Genomic DNA, 7,999 nt, shown 5'->3' with positions numbered 1-7,999 from the left:
ACTAAGAAGTCTTCTTCCTGGTGGGAGATTCAAGCAACATAGTAAGCCATGTATTAAAAGAAGAAAGTGAACATAAACTGTAATTCTCTGCCCGTCTCTTCAAATCTTTGACCTGAAGCACCTTATCTTTTGCGAAAGTTAGATAAAGAAAGCCTGTATGGTAGATTGCTTTTTGTGGGCAAAGAAAGAACTCATGTCCATGGGATAGTTCCCTCCAGATGCTGACAAGCAAGTAAACAAATAGCTTGTGATACACCATTGGGATTGACACTTAAGCACAAGAAAAGCAGGTATTTTATATTTCACATCTGAATCAGTTTCTTCCTGCAAAGGAACCCAGGGAAAGCACAGCCAAAAGAAGTGATTATAGGCTTTTAAAATAAAATACAATATTGTTTTTTTTTTCTTCTTATGCTGGATTTGAGACAGACCAAAAGTGGGATTACCTTTGCACAGGTATTAGACTATAGGGATTATAACTCATTCTTGTTTTACTCTTCCAACACATTTTCAGGATTCCTGTTTTCCAAAAATATGTTCAAGACCATCATCTGGTGGGAAGCATGTTTTCTACACAGCTGTCCCCAGCTTTTGCTGGGCTGTAGGAAAAGATATCAAGCAAATAATATGCTAGAAGTACTCTCTGCCTTTGACTTTAAAATTGATTATCTTGTAGCTATGAGCAAAATGAGGGAAAGGAGACTACAGTGGCATTAGGCTTTGAAAACTTGACTCAACTTGTAGCACTGCTAATTTGCTATTTTGGCAAAATATTATTTCTATTTCTGTTTCTGTTTTTGCATTTGTAAAATCAAAACATTCTCTTACCATCTTGACACAGGTAAAATCTGCTGAGGCTCATGACACACCGCAGTGCCAGGTACCAAAGGCCAAAAGCTGGCCTACAGTGGTACATTCCATCTGCTGCAACCCCTAGGAAAAACAGTGAAATTAATTGCCAAGATTTTACTATGGCTATTTGGATTTCAAAATTAGTGTAGATTGATATTTACTTAGAAGTGATACTTCCTCTCAAGAAAGAAATCAAAAGCACAAGTTCTCCTTTCTAACTAACTTTCCTCTTTGAAACACATCATAACACAAACAATGCACATGAAAAAGGAGAACTAAGCCAGACTGTACATTTTTGCTATTCACTGCTTCTCACGTTGTAACTATTTAGAACTTTCTGGATTTCTTTTCCTTTGGACTTTCAGAAAAGGCTACCACTGTAATCCTTAAAGAGAGATACCCTGACTATGTCACATCACTTATCTACTTGAGTTTATGTGTTATTTAAAGTGAATTCTTAGGCAGGGAAGCTGTGCTGATAAACGCATTCATGTGTGATGCAGAGTACTGACATGCTGATGCACTGTACTATACAGCTTGAATCACTACAGTCAGAAAGGAAAGAGAACTGCTAGATGGACTTTTCAGGCTATGAAAAATTGCTCAAGCAGCAGTCTGTCAGTGCTATTCAGACTGGATGAAAGGAATCCCAAACAAAAATTCTGGTATTGAATCCAATTTATGGCCAGAGAAGACAGAGTTGCTAGCTGATTGGAAAACCAGAGACAACAGCTCAGACTATGTTAAAGGAATTTCAAGTATACACAGAAATCAGTCAGGACTTTGCAGCAACCTCCATCAGCATTCGAGAATGTTCCCTCGAAGAATTTCTAGTTGCTGGCATCTCCCTTAACTTTGCTACATTTTGCAATCTGGTCTGTGGAAACTTACTTTGTGTATTAGAATGGTGACTTTTGTCATCAGTGTATTTTTCATCATGCACATGCACACAGGATTTCCTAAGTAATTCTTCCAAGGTCTACAGCTCTTAATTTAAATGTCTATTAAGAAAAAATGTCTATTAAGATAAAAAAATAAATGTCTATTAAGAAAACTTCCAGTAGGGAAGTACAGATGCAATATCGTGTAAGATGTTTTAAACATAATTAGTTATTCTTCCCCAGGGGTTATTTATAAAACATATCTGATCAAATCTTTTCCCTACATCCCTAATTTCACCTCAGAAACCAACTGAACTTCTACTGATGTGCAGAAGTTCTTCAGCATCCCTCCATCCTGACAGCTCTAGCACCTACCATATTGCTTCCCAGACACTATGATGGGCTGCAGTACCATACTAGACACACTGCAGATAAGATACTGTATGGAGCTGGTCATGCTGATTGCCTCCCCAGAATATAATTCTCTAAGCTGAGGTCTGAGGTTAGGAACTCAGAAGATGGGATACTTCCAGTCTAGCAAGTGCAAAGAATAGACTGCAAATATCTGTGAAATAACAACTGAAAACTAAATTAACAAAAATTTGCTGGTGTTCAGAACAAGTACTAATCCTTTATAAGCATGTTGTTATCCTACCACAAAATTCTTACTGGTAACTTTTACTGGTTACTTTTACTACCTCAATGACCTAAACGTCAGCAGATTCAGTGCCTGTTCCAAGTGATCTGTTCTGCCTGAGAGGAGCTCCAGAGCTGACTGCAGAGCGGCTCTATCACTTCTCGTGTACTTCTCCATGTCCTCAAACAAGTGACTGGGAAAGTGAAATGTGAGGATGTCCTAAAGGGATCATCAGTCTTTGATCCTTAAAAGACTGCTCACTTGTAGAGTTCCAGTAAGTTGTATCGGAAGGGAATACTTCCTAGAGAAAATCATTTTAGCTACATTACACGACTTACTCTAGTTTACAGAAAAACTGCCCACCTACTCCTTAATTTGTAGTTCACCCAAGCAAAGTCTTTCATCCTTAGGTATCCTCTTTCAGAGATGCTTTGTTTTAAAAGCTGTCTGATGTTTATTCACAGCCCTATAACCTCACCTCTTGGATAACCAGTCCTGTCCACATATGGCAGCTCTAGAAGGGGAAGTGTAGCTTTTCACACTTGCATTTAGGAACAGTTACATGTGGGTAACATTCCTAAGATAACTTGTTCTCATTCTTTGGAAGATGTTGAAGGTCTATCTATCTTGTTTTCCACTGCAGCATCACCATTGCAGGTTATAATTAACAGTAGCTGTGCAAGTCCCATTGATGTTCTTACCTGAAAGAGAAGAGATAGAGAGAAGGTAAGAAATTTCAGCAGACTTTCAAGAAAAATTTCCACAGGAGCAGCATAGCCAAGATGGCTAACAAGGAAGAAATCGTGATGCTTCTGAGGGTAGGAAAACCATCGCTGTAAATACAGATGTGCCTTTCTTACTTGTCCTAGGAAAAGAAGATAACATCTGTCACATGCAGGAAAAGTAACACCTTAGGGACAAGGTATTTTGTCAGCATGCCATGGAGTGCAAAGCATCTTCAGTGGCAGCTGGCTGCAGCTGCATGCTCTGCAAGCTCACTGTGAGCACCAGGACCTGTGGCAGCATCCAATTGCCTCCTGGCCTGTGGACTGAGGAAGAGACAGGAAGGAGCTGTTATCCTGTTAACTGTTAGCTGTTAACTGTTTCCACCAGTTTGCAAGTGTCATGTAACTGTCACGCAAATCTCTTGCCAATAGTTTTGGGATAAGTGGCACACAACAGTACTGATCTTGTTACAGAAATGTTATCTAAATTATTATCTTATTTTGTCTTCTATAGCTGTGAGCAATTACAGAAATTGAAGAAACAGAAGAAAAAAGGAATTAATACTCTTTCTGTCACCATCACTTGGACTTCACTTAATGAGCCCCATACACTGCAGCATTGAGCAGGTGACAAAAACTGTAATTTCTCTTTACACTGAAATACAAGAGAGCAAGAATAGGAAACAGAAAACAAGTTCAAACCTACACCAACAAGGAAAAGCATAAGTTCAAAACCACAGTTCAAGTTTCACAATGATGGAGATGAGAAAACTGGGCAAAACCACTCCACTGACAGTTGGTAAAATCATGTATTTTAGGGGCTTCCCTGCAGCATTTCTGATTTTTGTCAGCTAGCAGATTTTAGACACAAAAGACACGAAAATACACATCAGTCACAGTAGCTCTATCTTTAGCCACTTGTAAAAACAAGCCCTTAATGCTATTTTCATTTCAGTAGCTGTACTCATTTTCTTGTAACAGCAGCCAGTGAATCTGATGATCAGATGAAGTTTTCTTCTTCAGGAGCTTCAGATTCATGTTTCTACAGCTCTGCAATGTGACCTCAGGGCTGCTTGGCTGAGAGGGACATGGAGCTCTCAAACCCTTTTTTTGAATCTATTCTATGCTGCCCAAAGGGTGAAAACAGAAGTTAATGCCTTCTGAGAAACAAGCAGGGCTGGGTATTGCCCTTCTTCTAAGATGTATTTCAGTACTTTTATTTGGTGATTATTTACAGATTCTGGTTTAAAAAAATAAATCTGTGGATCATGAACTGGGGCCCATCCATGAGAGAAACAGATGCTTCAGCCTCCAGCCTGGGGATCAGGCAGAAGTGCTTTCATGGGAACAGCAAAGGCATCCTCAAGCTTCCTTCTCTCCTAAGCCAGGAGGCTGAACTACAGCATCTCTGAGGCAGCAGAGGAAATTGTAGCCTCTTCCTGAGCACAGACTCCATTGAGAAGGAGTGGCTCATAGGCCACTGTTAACAGACAGACATGCACCATGCTTTTGTTTTTGCCAAAGCATGTTGGGCCCCTATCACCAGGAGAGGCTGAGCTGTGTGCAGCATGTAGGGCAAGACATCTCCAGTAGCATTCAGTGTAATTCAGTGTAAAAGAATGTGCAAGTCAGTGTGCTGGACTTTGCTTCAAAGCAATATTTCTGTGGCTTATGTAAAGGATTGAACAATCCTGAATGCTTTCACCTCTGGGTGTGATGCAGGCTTATAGAAACAGCATGAATTTCTCTGACACCTTGTCAAGTTCTCTGTGATTGAGTTCAAGGATTTTTAAGGAGCTGAAGCTATCCAATGAACCAGACAAAGATTAACAAATTAAGAAAAGATATTATTGAACAGAAACACTGCAGCACTGGTCTGCTTCACAGAAATCTGCATGTCAAACAAATTAAGAATTGTAAATAGAGGTTTCCCTCTTCACTGTGTAACCAGATTAGGAACTCTTTTTCACTTCTCTTTTTTAATGTTTTTTTTTTTCTGTATTCTTCTTTTTCCTGAGAAAGATTATTTCTCCCTTCAAAGCTACAAATTTGGAATAAATAAGAACAAACTCAAGCAAACATAGCAAAAGCCACTTAACCACAGCGTCTACAACAAAAGATGAAGTAGACTTTGCCATTGAAAGCTGTGGTTGAAGATCTGTCCAGCAAGCACGTCAGAGATCTAAGCAGAGCTATGAATAATAGAAATTTATCTATTCAATAAATTCTGTAATTTGGCCAATCTATCTCCTCAAAATGTAAGCATTTTACCGATCCCCCATCAAACTGCATCTGTGTATTTAATACAAGTGAGGCAAAAGTCATTCTTCAACAATATCTTCAAGCATTCGGTTCCTCTGAATATTAAGCTGTAACTGAGATACTTAGGGCACAATTACTACTATAGAGTTATTCAAAATATCCTTATGCAGTTTAAAGGGCAAGTCTCTATGCCAGCATAGATTCCAGGCACTACTCCAAAGCATTACGAGAAACCAGCTGACTTCAGTTAGCCAAGTCAACAAAGCACCACCTTACCCTTAGAGCAGGTTCTATTTACTGGATGTGAACAGACCTTAAAGAACAAGAGAGATCTATACCAGGTCCACACTGCACACCGTGGTCAGCGGTGTCGCGCAGATTTTCTGTTGTGCTCCGTTCTGTTCCCTGCCTGATGGTCAGCGGTGTCACACAGCTCAGTTAACACACTTCACTCACTACAAGTCAGGCAGTTAACTATACATTTGTTTTATACAATGTCCTTAAGCAATTACAATCTCAGTTGGCAAATGCTCAACAGATAGCAATTCCAAACATACAACAAATACCGTGCTAAAGGAGAGGGACTGTTAGGAAGGGTAATACAGTCTGACGTTCCATGGTCAGTGCAGACGTTGGTGTGCACGGTGTGGGGGTCTCAGTGCAGCTGAGGGGGGATTCCACTCAAAAGTGGTCCCTGCACTATTTTGTATCCTGCTAGCATGTGGTCTCTGCCGATATTGTTACTTAATGTCAGGAGTGCATGCTGCTTCTGCTGTATGAGAAGGCCTCCCCTGGGTCCTGCAGGAGTTGGTTATACTTCTTTTACTTAAGCCTAGAGCCATGGAAGCACATCTGTGAGTGCTGTAACATGTTTTTGTCTTGGCACAGCACCACCTTGACACGAAATGACAACAGAGTGGCACGATGTCCCGACAGAAATTGCTAGGTCAGGCTTTTGATATTAGTTTAGGCCATGATCAGGAGGGGCAGAGTCAGGTTTATCAGTTTTCCCAGCAACACAATTGCCACAGGCCATGCACCAAGAGGGTAAACAAGATGACTAGGCAGAAAACCACTACCAGACCTTCGGCTGGTCCTGTTTTCCACCCCTCACCCAACTATGCCTTCCTTTCCTCCAGCATGTCTTTTCAGGAGAATCCTACAGGACTAGGATAGGAAGGCCTCTATTTGGTCTTGGTGAGAACTGCTCATTGAGCAATGGCAAATTCACAGCAGCAAGTGATTGTACCTGTAGCAAGTTGTACCCGCAAAGTGGTATAGCATACCACTTCATGCTATAAATCTTAGCAATTAGATGAAATCTTAATCTATTTCATAAGTGGCCAAGGTTGTACTGTTCACAAACCAGTCTTCCCTCAAAACCAAACCACAATTCTTAATTCAGTGTAACCACGTCTTCAACTTGCCATTGAAGCAGCATTTGAAGATTTGCTATCTTTACTGTATTGCTGATCTTTCCAGAATTGAAATAATTTGTACTTAAAATTACTGCAAAATTGGTAGTCTTATGAAATCCTAGAAAACACCAGAAATGTTTAACAAAGAATGTTTTTCTAATAATCCCCAAATTAATTCCTTTACAACAGTAAACTGCAGACCACTTCTAAAGCTGAGGAAGTCATTTGTCCAATGATTCCTCTAGTGACCAAGGATTCTTTCTAGCTTCTAAGTTATTTTAAAAGAAGATGATAACCCATAAAGTACCTTCAATAATCAGAACATATTTTGACAGACCTTTAAAAAGAATATCAATAAAATCACTTGCATGGTATAATGACAGTCATCTGTGGGATTATCGAACAGAGTTTGTCAGGAAAGCAGACAATCCCTGCAGTGAATTGCTGGCACAAGAACTGGAGAGAGGGAAAAGTAAAGAACCATTTATCCATTTTAAAACAAAAAGAACAAACCAAACCATGTGTTCTTTTTCTTGTTTCCAGAGTATCATTCCGATGCTACTACTGAAGTCAAATAGCAGTAGCAGAGTACTAAATCAGATACCTAATGTAACTGACTAATCCTCACCTCTCCCACGGAAGTATTGTCTTTCCTGACAAGGAACACAGCATGTGGTATTTTCTTTGACCTCGGAATAAAAATTCAGTGACTCAGACAATAGAGCAGTATTATCAAGTCACTAAATTCAAACAATCCAGCTTGCTGGCACAACGCTGCAGGTGGTTGGACTCCATCCTTAAAGGTCCCTTCCAACCCCAACAATTCTGTGATTCTGTGTGACACGAAAGAAGAGCTGATACAGAAGCTTAGGTAACCAAGCTGTCAGACAGAGAGGCAAGACCTTCACTACCGCAGTTCTGGAGCTGCTTCTAAATTAGAAGCCAGCTCTGTTTAAGTTGTTTGCAATGCATTTCTCATAAACCACAGTGCCTGTTGGTATGTTAATTATGTATGTAAACTTCAGGCACACGTAAAATTATTTAATAATTGTACCTGAGGCTGAGGGAGCTGGGCTTGTTCAGCCTGGAGAAAAGAAGACTGCAGGGTGACTTCATTGCAGCCTTTCAGTACCTAAAGGGAGCCTACAAACAGGAGGGGAATCGACTCTCTGAAAGGGGAGATAACAGCAGGACAAGGGGAAATGGTTTGAAGTTGAGGGAGAG

Source organism: Lagopus muta, chromosome 15 (genome assembly GCF_023343835.1).
Source record: "Lagopus muta isolate bLagMut1 chromosome 15, bLagMut1 primary, whole genome shotgun sequence".
NCBI classification, from domain to species: domain Eukaryota; kingdom Metazoa; phylum Chordata; class Aves; order Galliformes; family Phasianidae; genus Lagopus; species Lagopus muta.
This window is presented reverse-complemented; position numbering follows the sequence as displayed.